The following is an 11,967-nucleotide window of genomic DNA, read 5'->3' on the forward strand; positions in this document are numbered from 1 at the left end:
GGGCTGGCAGGTCACACCAGGGGCCCATGCCACCTAGGAGCCAACGTTTCCTCCAAATTCCAAGGTGCCTGCCAGTCTCCAAAGCAAGCACAGGCCCTGGACAGTGAAAGGAGAGGCTGCCAGCCTCACAAACCTGCAGACGAAATCAATCAGAGGAAATCAATTGGCAGAAGAATAGCAGGGGTCCGATTTCAGACCTGCAGCTTGAGGGAGCTGGCTAACAACAGCTCTGTGGGGGAAGGGAGGGGAAGAGACAATGGAGGGACAAAATGAGGTTGAGAATCATGTCCTGCCAGGCCAGGCTAGGTTGTTACATAAGCCTGCCTCAGGACAAAGTGTGGGAGCGCCTGGGCTGGGAGTCCCAGAATGCAGAGAAGACTACCCTCACTGCCTACCCCTGCAGCTCTACGACCCTGCCCTGTGGCCCAGGTGCCAGGTGAGCCCAGGGATAGGGAGGAGACACAGACCTGGGGCAGGGATTTAGAAGGCCAAACCACAGACCTGCAGCAAGGACAGCCATGTCTCCTCAAATTACAGTTCTGTACCAGGCACTGGGGGAGTCCCCCCACCACGCACATTTTGATTAAACAGATAAGCATCCCTGTTATTGTCATTTTATATATGTAGAACCTGGAACACCAAGTCACCAAGGTCATACAGATCCTAACTGGAGAAGCTGGCTTCAGATCTGACAGCCACCTCTGTGACCACACTTGAAACATCAGTGTGACATGTCCCCTTCTCTCCAGCCTAGAGTGCATGTGGCCCTTGCTCATCACAGGAATACCTTATCGCTCTGTCAGTCTGCCAAAACTGACAGGACTCTTTCTTAAACATAGTACAGAGGGCTGGAGATGGCTCAGCACTTAAGAGCACTTGGCCAGTCTTGAGTTCAATTCCCAGCACTCACATGGTGGCTCAAAACCACTTGTAACTGTAGTATCATGGGATGAGTTGACCTTTTCTGATGTACAGATAGATGTACATGCAGATAAAACATCCATATATATATAAAGTAAATAAATCTTTTTCTTTCTTTCTTTTTCTTTTTTCTTTTTTTTTTTTTTTTTTTTTAGCTAAGGATCGAACCCAGGGCCTTGGGCTTGCTAGGCAAGCGCTCTACCACTGAACTAAATCCCCCCCCCCCTTTTTTTTTTTAAAGAAACAGTACAGGGGCTAGAGAGAAGCTTAGAAGTTAAAAGCACTTGCTTAAGGGGACCCAAATTCAGTTCCTAGCACACACATAGTGGCTCACAACTATCCCTAACTTCTGTTCCAGGGAATCTGACACCCTCTTCTGCATTCCACAAATACCAGGCATGCATGTGGTGCTTAGACATACATTCAAGCAAAAGCAAAACACTCATACACATAAAATAGGTTAAAAAATTATGTTAAAAGAGAGAGAGAGAAACAGTATACAGAAATGCTTCAAAATGCCACATCAGATTTCAGGGACTCACAAACTCCTGTACTGGGGAGAACAGGTGGGTTATGACCACAGAGTACCCTGTAGACAGGAGACCAGGAGCAGAAGGAAAGGATGCTCATAGCCCTTTGGGGTCTCTCATATCTGTAGGCACTGAGATAATAATAAGACCCTTCACCCACAGTTATTGGCACAGTCAAGGCCAGGGAGGGCCTAGTCATCCCTGAAGAATTGGAGATCAGAATGAATCAGGATACACATGGCCTGTGACTGTACCCCACTCTGACTCAGAGTCCCTAGCTGCTGGGTAGGTGGTGTACAGGTAGGCCCAGCATCTGGACAGGGTGGTCTCAGCCAGTACTCCATCCAGCCTTCTGCCCACCACCTCTCTGCAGACCAACCTGGCCTTCTCCAAACCCAGCAGCAATGAGTTTCCAAAGCCCACACCCCCCCCCATGTCCTTTGCCATCACCAACAAATCAGAGATCTGGGGGTGGCAGGCCAAGAAGACCCCATTCTGGCCCAAGTCCTTTGCTGCCTCCCGCTGGGCGATTTCTGAGAGCCCCTCACACCTCTCAATCTGCTAGTCAGATGGGAAGGCCCCTAATGGAAGTCTTGCCCAGCTCTAAAGGCCTGAATCTATAAACAACAGGCCTGACAACTTCACAGAGCTCTGGATCTTGCCTTTGGGAAATTACATAAACATCCTTCAGAAAAACAAAAGTCAAACCTACAGACTCAACTTTTTTTTTTTTTTAAGGAGATCAAGAAACCTTTTTCCAGTCCAGCCTCCCCCATCCTACCACCATTGTTCCAAATATCCTCTCAGGACCTAGAAAATACAGTTGGTTTCCGCCTGGGGTTTGGGCTTCTTGGTGATCTTCCGCATGGAAATTGTCCCACCCCTTCTTGGCAGCTGTCTTCCAGGGCACCCTCATCTCTCTTCCCAGAATTGCCCTAGGCCACCGTAAGGATATGGCCACATAACCTGCCAAAGACTAGATGTCGGGGGGGGGGGGGGGGGGGGGGGGGGGGACGACGACAGTTTAAAGGAGAAACCGTTCCTTCCCTGGTTAGGAAGGACAGCGACAGTTCTGAGCTCTGGTCCTCAGTGACTCTGACATCTTACACAGCCCGAGGGAGCCCTGTTCCTGGCTGAGCCTTGGTCCTTCAATTGCGAGACCAAAGGTTCCTATGCCTCCAGGGAAATCCTGGGGCCCCTAGAAAGTACATTGAGGACACAGGCAGGGAAGAACAGGGTAGATGGTAGACAGACTTGTAAATTTTATTTTATGTATGTGTGTGCAAGCGAGCGAGTGTGCATGTGTGCGTGCATGTGTGTGTGTGTGTGTTCCCTTGCAGAGACCAGAAGCAGACCTCAGACCCTTTGGAGCTGAAGTTACAGGTGTTTGCAAGGGTGCTGAGATCTAGTCCTCTAATAGAACCATCTCTCCAGCCCCCAGTAGACTGATCTGACCCCTCCCCTTCTCCCACCAAAACCAAAGGAAACCCACTAAACCTCTCAAATTTAACCTCTCCCTACTCTGGGGCCTTGAGCTCATGAGCAGATCAGAGAGTAACAGTATCTGTAGTAGAGGGCCCTGCTTGGGGGCGGAGGCAGAAAGATCTCTGTGAGTTCCAGGCCAGCCAGGGCTACACAGTGAAACTCTGTTTCAATGGATAAACAAACATACATTTCTAAATCTAGTCCTCCTGGCTATGCATGGCCTAGGTACTTCCATCTAAAAAAACCCAAGTGACTATAGCACCTAATTTAGAGGGATATTCTGAAGATTGCTTCGAGATGACATGGAAATGTCTAGCAAGCACTGATAAACTGTCGATAGATGTAACAATTATGATCATCATTAGAATTATTGAGATGCTGAAAACCACAGACTGGTGACAGCTAAGGCTTCTCGGACCCGTATCTGGCCACTGAATCACACATAGGATATGCCCACACATCCCTAACACGCACAATTCTCTAAAGCAGAACGCACACTTTCTGGCCCCAGGCAGAGAACACAGCTGGCTTGTTCCTGACACCCATTTGTTTGTTTGTTTTTTGAGACAGTGTCTCTCTGTCATTCTAGGGGTCCCGGATCTCACTCTATAGACCAGGCTGGCCTCAAACTCACAGAGAACCTCCTACCCCTGTCTCCCAAGAACTGGGATTAAAGGCGTGCCACTCTGCTCGGCCTCTTGATAACCACTTCAGTCAACACAATCTCTCCCTCACTCTTCCTACCCCCACCTGTCTTCCTCAAATTGTCCCGATATTCCTTCTTAGATTCACAGGGTTCAGCTGTACCCCAACGGTCTTATGAGGTTGTTTCTTTTTTTTTTTTTTTTTTTTTTTTTTTCGGAGACAGGGTTTCTCTGTATAGCTTTGTGCCTTTCCTGGAACTCACTTTGGAGATCAGGCTGGCCTCAAACTCACAGAGATCCGCCTGCCTCTGCCTCCCGAGTGCTGGGATTAAAGGTGTGCGCCACCACGCCCAGCACATGAAGTTGTTTCTTGAGGTAAGAGGCACTCGTCCAAAATGGTAGCTCCTTCAGAACATGGGAGACAGTGGGTATAGTAGTGCATGCCTTTAATCACAGCACTCAGGAGGCAAAGGGGTGGATCTCTATAAATTCAAGGTCAGCCTGGTCTACAGAGTATCAGACTAGCCAGGGTTACTCAGTGAGCATGAGACCTCCACCCCTTGAAAGAAGAAAAGAAAGAGAAAGAGAGACAGAAAGAGAGTAAGTGGGGAGAAACTAGACTTTCCATGGGTATCCCCATGGTCGTTCCATGTCTGAATATGCTAAAACAGGAGTCCAAGGAAAGAAGCATTTGTTGTTTTTAAACGACCTGGCCCAGTGGTCATTGAAAACATAGAAAGGAACTAGGCTTTCCTGGGTTCGTCTGGGTGCTGGGAAGCTGAGTAAACAGAAAACAGGCACTGATCTTTGTGTGACCTAATCAGTGGGTCTTGTACATCAGAACCTGGAGAGCAACTGAACACAGACTGCTGGGCCCCAACCACCCCAGCATCTGACTCAGTAGGTCTGGTTAGGGAACCATCACCCGCACATTTCACAAGTTCCCAGGGGACAGAGATGCCAATGGTCCAACTTCGAAAATGGCTGGCTGAAACCTGCAGGGAAGCGGGGACAGCACCTGCTGCTTCTACTCCTGTAACAGCATGAGCAGGACGCCACAAGGGTCAGGAGGAAGGGCATGCAGGCGGAGGGACCCAACCTGAGTACAGGGCCTGCTACAACAACATTCTCTTCTCATGGGCATCTGCCCAGGCAGGTAGCTATGTGCAAGCAAGGAAGAGGGTACGGACCAGAGGTGTCTGCCACTGAGCAGGGACTATGACAAAGCCCCACCCTCCGCCACCTGGAGACCTGTCCAGACAAGCCAGTCCTTGGCCAGCCTGAGGGTGCTGAGAACCCAGGCTTTTCCTCACGAAGCCAAACCTCAAGCCTGAAAGACCAGAATCCCCACCATATTTTAATCACATAAGCTCTGGAGGTTTTTTGTTTGTTTTGTTTTTAAGGTTTTACCTATTTTTATTGTATGTACATGAGTGCTTGCCTGAATGTAGGTCTGTACACTACTTATGTACAATGCCCATAAAGGCTAGAAGATGGTATCAGATCCCCTGGGACTGGAATTATGGTTGTGAGCCATCATGTGGATGCTGGAGACTGAACCTGGGTCCTCTGGAAGGGCAGCCAGTGCTCTTACCTGCTGAGCCGTCTCTCCAGCCCTGAGCTGCACTCCCAGAAATATGGAGCCTTCTCCCTCCAGAAACAAACACTGCCATCTTGGCCTGCTGTGATATGTTGCTTTCTTATTACATAGTTGAGATCAGTCCCCTCTGGTATATCTACCCGCCAACCTGTCAGTGCTTCACAAGGAGCTAGCCAGAGGAGCCCTTTAGAAATCAGCAAACACGGGCTGTGATCCTGAGTCTAAGCTCCAGGTGGAGCCACTGGTCCCTCTAAACCTTGGCTGCCATATCTGCTTAAAGAAGGTGACACTAGCCAGGTGGCAGTGGTGCACAGCACTCGGGAGGCAGAGCCAGGTTGGGGTCCAGCAGTTCGAGGCCAGCCTGGTCTACAGAGCAAGCTCCAGGACAGGCACCAAAACTATACGGAGAAGCCCTGTCTCGAAAAACAAAAACAAAAACAAAAAAAAAAGTAATACTAATTCCATTTCCCACTGCTGTCATAAGAATGAAGCGAGCACCTCAGTCAAGAATAAACATCAAGGAGCTGCAGAGATGGCTCAGCGGTTAAGAGCACTGACTGTTCTCCCAGAGGTCCTGAGTTCAATTCCCAGCAACCACATGGTGGCTCACAACCATCTATAATGAGATCTGGTGCCCTTTTCTGGCCTGCAGGGACACATGCAGACAGAATATTGTATACATAATAAATAAACAAAATAAAAATAAAAATAAAAAAAGAATAATCATCAAGCTAGGCTTGGTGGTACACATCTTTTTGTTTTGTTTTGTTTTTTGTTTTTGTTTTTTTGAGACAGGGTTTCTCTGTGTAGCTTTGCGCCTTTCCTGGATCTTACACTGTAGACCAGACTGGCCTTGAACTCACAGAGACCTGCCTGCCTCTGCCTCCCGAGTGCTGGGATTTCTTTAACCTAGCACGTGGGAGGCACAGTAGGAAGCCAACATGGCCTATATAATGAGTTATAGGCCAGCCAGGCAATACAGTAAGACCTGTCTCACCAAAAACAATAACTATCACCAGGCAGTGGTGGTGTACACCTTTAATCCCAGCACTTGAGGCAGAGGCAGGCAGATCTCTGAGTTTGAGGCCAGCCTGGTCTACAGAGTGAGTTCCAGGACAGCCAGGGCTACACAGAGAAACCCTGTCTCAAAAAAATAAAAAATAAAGTTGGTGGTGGTGGTGCAAGCACATAGAAGACAGAGGCAGGTGGATCTCTGTGAGCTGGAGGCCAGCCTGGGCTACAGAGTGAGTTGCAGAACAGCCAGGACTATTACACAGAGAAACAGTCTCAAAAAAACCAATAAATAAATGAATGAATGAATGAATAAACAGATAAATAACAATGCCAGTCTCAATAATCATAAGTAACCAAAACTGACCCCACACGGTCTGAGTTAAAATGCTTCAAGGTAAGGACAACTGCAGTCCCTTTGCACAGATGAAGAGCTAAACCCCTTGCCCAGGTTCCATAAACAGAAGTAACAGCAGGGACTTCCTGTCTGCCACACACCCGCTCTTCCTTTTCGCCTTGACTTGATCTGGACCTCTCGACTCCCTTAAGGTTAAGGCCCCTCCTCCCTGTTCCCATCACCTCTCCCTGGCACCATTCATCCCTCCTTCCCTCCTGGAAGCTCCAAGCCCACAGCCCAGGTCATAAGAGATGGGTCGGGAAAGAAGCCATCGGGCCACCTGCCCACGCCACCTGGAACAAGCTTTAGACACTACCCAGTATGGTCACCAGGGAGGAGACTGGGCCTGTGGGACTTGAGTCCCTTAACTGGGATGACAGGAAGGCAGGCAGAAAGCAGAGGTACCAATAACGGAGGAAATCCTGTCCAGTTTCCAAGATACAGCCACAGCTACCGGAGCCATGAACCGTCTTCCGCCCTAGGGCTCGTCTCCTCAGCCTGCTACTTTGAACAGCTCCTACCTGCTGGGTGCTGTGTATCAACCATCTTTTCCAAAACAGGAGCTTGGGGTTGGTTGGTTGATTGGTTGATTTGTTTGTTTTTACATTTAGAATGCGTGAGATCTCAGTGTGAGAGTGAGTGTGTTTGTGGCATGTGTGCAGGTCAGGTGGCAACTTGAAGGACTTAGTCTTGGAACTCACCATGAAAGCCAGGTTGACCTTGAACTCACAGAGATACCCAGCTTTACCTACTGTGTGCTAGCAGAAGGAGAGAACCAACTCCTGCAGGCCCGGCTCTGGTTTGCTCCAGAGGTAATGGTCTGTAACTCTTATCCCAGAAGATCCAACACACACATGAAGTGTATAGCCCTACAAGCAGGCAGAACACTCACACACATAAAATAAAAACAAAGACCAGAAAACAGTTTTTAAAAGAAAGAAAGAAAAGAAAATCAGTATTACTGGAAGAAGGCTGCGCTGGGAGGGGGTGTCCTAGGAGGAGCTGGGCAGGCCACTGGGTATTAGAACTTCCTGAGGCCCACAGGAAACGCCACTTCAAGAGCTATGAGAACAGTGGGGCTGGAAGTGGACTGAGCGCTACCCAACTTCTGAGCTCTCATGCAAAATGGGAACTGAAAGCTGTCACCCAAACCTGACCCTGTGGTTACATTCTCCCACAACTCTCCACTCTCCAGCACTTAGAATGAGGTCCTCCCCTTGTCCTCAGGCAGTTTCTTCCCAGGTTAAATGCCCTGGTCTACTGCTGTCTTTGACCTCAAAACACCCTACGGGACCAGCCTAGGACATCTGCCCTAGGGAGCTGTCCAAGGATTCGAACGCAGTGATTTTGCTGAGATCCTTCCCCAAACCTGGGCCACTCCCCAAGGCAGCTACAAGATCCTGCAGACCCTTTCCAGCCATCAGCCTCTGCCTGAGTCTGCCTGAGCTGACCAGGTCCACTGGGTCACGATCAATGAGTTTTCTGGTCTCAACCCTGTCACACCTGCCCCACAATCTTTGGCCAAAACGACCCTGAGAACGACAACTTGGTGGCACACAAACAGATCAGACTCTGGCACTGTTAAGTGACTCTACCCCTCTGAGCCTCCATTTCCCCCACCTAGAAATAGGGCAGGGTGGGGTGACCAGCAGCAGCTTCTCTGCAGGGTATTGTGAGAAGTCAATGGGTGTCTGTAAGGAGGCTGGCACCATGCCTGGCACAAAGCACAGTCACAGGCACCATCTCAACAAGCTGCTTACAACCTTCTGTCTTCCCGGGTACTGCATAAAACCCTAACTCAGGAGCAGGATGCTGGAAGCCCCCACAATGCTGCCTGGTACCCACCGTCCCGTCTGACGGCCTGAACCCTCGGATACTTCCTGCTCTAGGAACCCTCGCTGACATTACCAACCAGGGAGCTCTTCCTTCCGCTGTCCTTAGGGCATCACCTACTGCTGGTCACCCTATCACACCCTGCTTCATGGCCATCCCTCCTCTGATCCTTGCTGCCCTCTCTAGTCAAAATCCAGCAGGCGCTTCAGCCCACTTCAAGTCTCCTGCCACCCCTGGCCGCAGAAATTTTCCATATGAATTTGAAAAATTCCCCAACTTCACATCTCAAGCAAGGAATGTCCTCCAAATAGTCCTGTTATTTCAAGCCATACTCAAAACAAATTCCAACCTAGTAGAAGTCTGTGCAAGCCCTAGAGATTTCTAAGTCTGGCTCTGGTTCTGAAGTACAGACACATGGGCCCAGAGCACTGGCAAAGCGGGTCCCTAAGGCCGGGGAAGAGAGAGCTTTGGGCCGCTGAGACCATCCCTCCCATTCTCTGTTGGCTCCTGTCCTTTTTCTCCCTGACCACATCTCTCAATCTGAAGACTCTCCCTTGCACACCCCCTGTGACAGGAGGCTCTCCCTCTCCATCTCTCTCCCTGACTTTCTTCCTTTACCTGTTGACTTTCCCAGAGGCCTCTCGGCTCTGATCACAATGGCAAACAAGGAGTCTGACCACATAATAGACATCCCCCAGCCCCCAGGACCCTTCCAACCCTCTACTTAATCCCTGGCTTTTCAGAGCTAAGTGGTGGAATTTCCACTCCTGTTCCTACAAGCTGACAGTGATGTCAGCCCGGGAGAGCTCTCTATTCCCAGGGCCCAAGGAAAGCATACAAATCCTTGGGAACCCCACACTCTGTGCTGGAGGGCCTTGGAGCAGTTGGAGCTGTGTGCACAAACCTCCCTCCCCCAAGAGCCCACCACACCCACCACACTATCCCTCAGTCCAAGGTTTTAAGATGTCATTAATTAGCAATTTGTATTCCATCTTTTAAGTAATTGCTCAAAACCCCCAATCAGAGCTTGATTGGTAATCATATCCCTCCCCACCCTAACCCCACACACCCCAAAAGATTGGGCCCACCTAGCTCATGAAAAACCAGTGGGAATCTGAACCACTCTTCACAGTCACTGGTGGGGGTCTTTCCTGAAGGACTACAAGGTGCCCAGTAATGGACTCTAGAACACACCAAGACATGCATCTCCATGAGGACTCTGCAATCTTGCTGGCTCAAAGTTCGTCCTTCATTCTAGCTCCAAGGACCTTCCAGGCTAGGGTATCAAGGCTTGCCTCTTAGTTTGGCAATGATGACCGACCCTGCGGCTAAGACACTTGGGACATAAATCCTTGGCCTTAGGTCCCTGATCTGCCCAAGGGTTCTACTCTGGAACCCAACCTCCTACCCCCTGTTGATCTGAAAGTGACAGGTCTAAAGGGAGATAAAAAGCTCTGCAGGTCTCCTGGGTGCTGAGGAAAAGTCTGTTGACAATGCCACCAGCTGTCCCCAGTTGGAGCCAGGGAGACAGACTCCTCCCTGAACCACACCACCCACACTGGGAGAGCGTTCCTACCAGGACCCAGCCAGCAAGGAACGGAACTTGGACCATCATGAAGCTCTGATCACAGCTCCAACTGACCTCCCCCTCCAGCACCAGCTGCCACACTAACGAGAGCAAAGGCACAAGACCTCACCCAGGCAAGTGCCCCGCGGAAGGGTGTCTCACCTGGGGAAGGGTGATGGGGCAGGGAGGCAGTTCGTATGATTCAACTGAAAATGAAACTATAAACCCAGTCGCATCAAAAGGCCTAGCAGGGATATGTAGTTGATAATACAGGACTGAGAGAGGGGGCAAATCCCAGCTCCCACTTCCTACCTTCATGTCCTTTTCCATCCTGGGCCTCAGTTTCCCCTCTGTAAAATGTGCCTAACAGTCATGCGGGAGTATTTTGTCAACGAAACCGTGGAAAGCACAGAATTAGCCCAGGGCCTGGCACACAGCAACATGCACTGAACACTTGTTGAATATAAGCATGCCAACATTTTCCCAGGTCCCACACCCTGGCTTCATACACCCATTTTACAGGTAAGGAAACAGAGGCTAGGAAAGGTAAAGAACCTGCTCAAGGTCACACAGCTGGGAAGTAACAAACACCCAGGTCTGTCTAACCCTCAATCCAGGGGGTAATATTGCCCCTAGAATGTCCCCCAAGCAAGGAGAGACGACCAACCGTGGGATGTAGGGTCTGTAGGGATCCTGGCACATACAAGCCAGGTGATGGATGAGTCCTCAGATTCCCGGCAGCTCCCAGACCCCCGCGTCCTACAGGCGTCCCCTCCTCAGGCTGGTCAAATGCTAGAGTCCCAGCTCCCGGGAACCCGAGGGAGGAGGGGAGTTAGGGACCAGGCCTCTCAGGGCCCGGAGAAAACCGGTCGGGCCGCCTTCCCCGGTTCCCGAAGCCGGGACCCAGCCTCTAGCCCCTTCCCAGGCTAGACAAAAGTTTCCCCTGTTCGGGAGCCCGGGAGGGGGAGGGGGGCATTCCTCGTGGGTGACATTATCCGTGACCTACAGCTGCCGCGCTGCCCGGCCCGCACCCCGGCCCGCCCGGCCCCGCGAGGCCCCCACCCCTTTGTCCTCCCACCGCCCGCCCGGCGCCCGCGCGCACCAAACTTGCGCCCGGGGCCGCTCGGGCCCCCCGCGCGGCCTGCACGCCGTGCCGGGCTTCCGAACGCTCGGCCCGGGACGCCGGCCGCCCGGCCTTCCGCCCGGCCCTCCGGCCGGCCTCTTACCTGCCTCGGCCGGGGCGCCAGAGCCGGGAGGGAAAAGCGGCGCGGGTGGCCGCGCGGCCGCGGGTCCCGGGCGTGCGCGAGGCGGGCCGCGGGCCGGCTTAACCCCTTGCTGGCCGCGCTGCGCCCGCGCCCGCGCCCCCGCCCGTGGGGAGCGCGCACAGGGCCGCCGGCCCGCCCGCCCGCCTCCCTCCCTCCCTCCCTCCTTCCCTCGGCCCGCGCCTACCTGGCCAAGCCGTGGCCGTGCGTGGGGCTCGATCCGGCGGCGCGGGGCGCGCACGCTGCGGGGGCCCCGCAGGCGCCGGGGCGGGACCGGGCGCCGCGAGCCGGGCTGGATTTCTCGCTTCCACCCGGATTCTCCCTCGGCTCTCCCGGCCGATTCGGTGCTGCTCGGCGAACCACGTGACGCGGGCTGCCTTTGACCCCGGTCTCGGAGCGGGTAGGGGGCGGGGGCCCGGGCCCGAGGGGGTGTCAGACGCGGGACCCGCGAGGGCGGTGCGCCCCGGCCAGGGTCCCGGAGGCGATGACCCCGAGCAGCAGACTAAGCCCTGGGGAAACCAACAAGTTATTTGGAGTCAGGAGAGGGACTGGCTGGCGCTGGGGGTCGGAGAAAGCGGCGGAGGGAAGGAGGGGGACAAAGACGCGCCCTCGCCGCGACTTTAGGGGCCTAGAATCGCTGGCTGGGCCCTGAGGCTGCGGGTTCTGCCCCCGCTGGCCTGTGACAACCCTCCAGGGCCTGCTCAGACAGGTTCTCGA

The 11,967-nt window shown here is 52.5% G+C and overlaps 1 protein-coding gene across 3 annotated transcripts in view; it reads right to left on the minus strand.

Moving 5' to 3' along the window:
- Positions 1 to 11,629, minus strand: part of Ndst1 (N-deacetylase and N-sulfotransferase 1) — a 57,966-nt gene extending 46,337 nt beyond the window's left edge. Inside the window, exon 1 of one of the 3 annotated variants that reach the window (XM_036204365.1) lies at positions 11,438 to 11,629. The gene's annotated coding sequence lies outside the window, so the exon portion shown is untranslated. Of the gene's footprint in view, positions 1 to 11,214; positions 11,348 to 11,437 lie in introns of those variants that run through there. The other 2 variants (XM_036204366.1, XM_036204364.1) reach the window with 2 other exon arrangements.
- Positions 11,630 to 11,967: the final 338 nt, after the last annotated feature.

This window comes from Onychomys torridus, chromosome 13, assembly GCF_903995425.1.
Source record: "Onychomys torridus chromosome 13, mOncTor1.1, whole genome shotgun sequence".
NCBI lineage: Eukaryota > Metazoa > Chordata > Mammalia > Rodentia > Cricetidae > Onychomys > Onychomys torridus.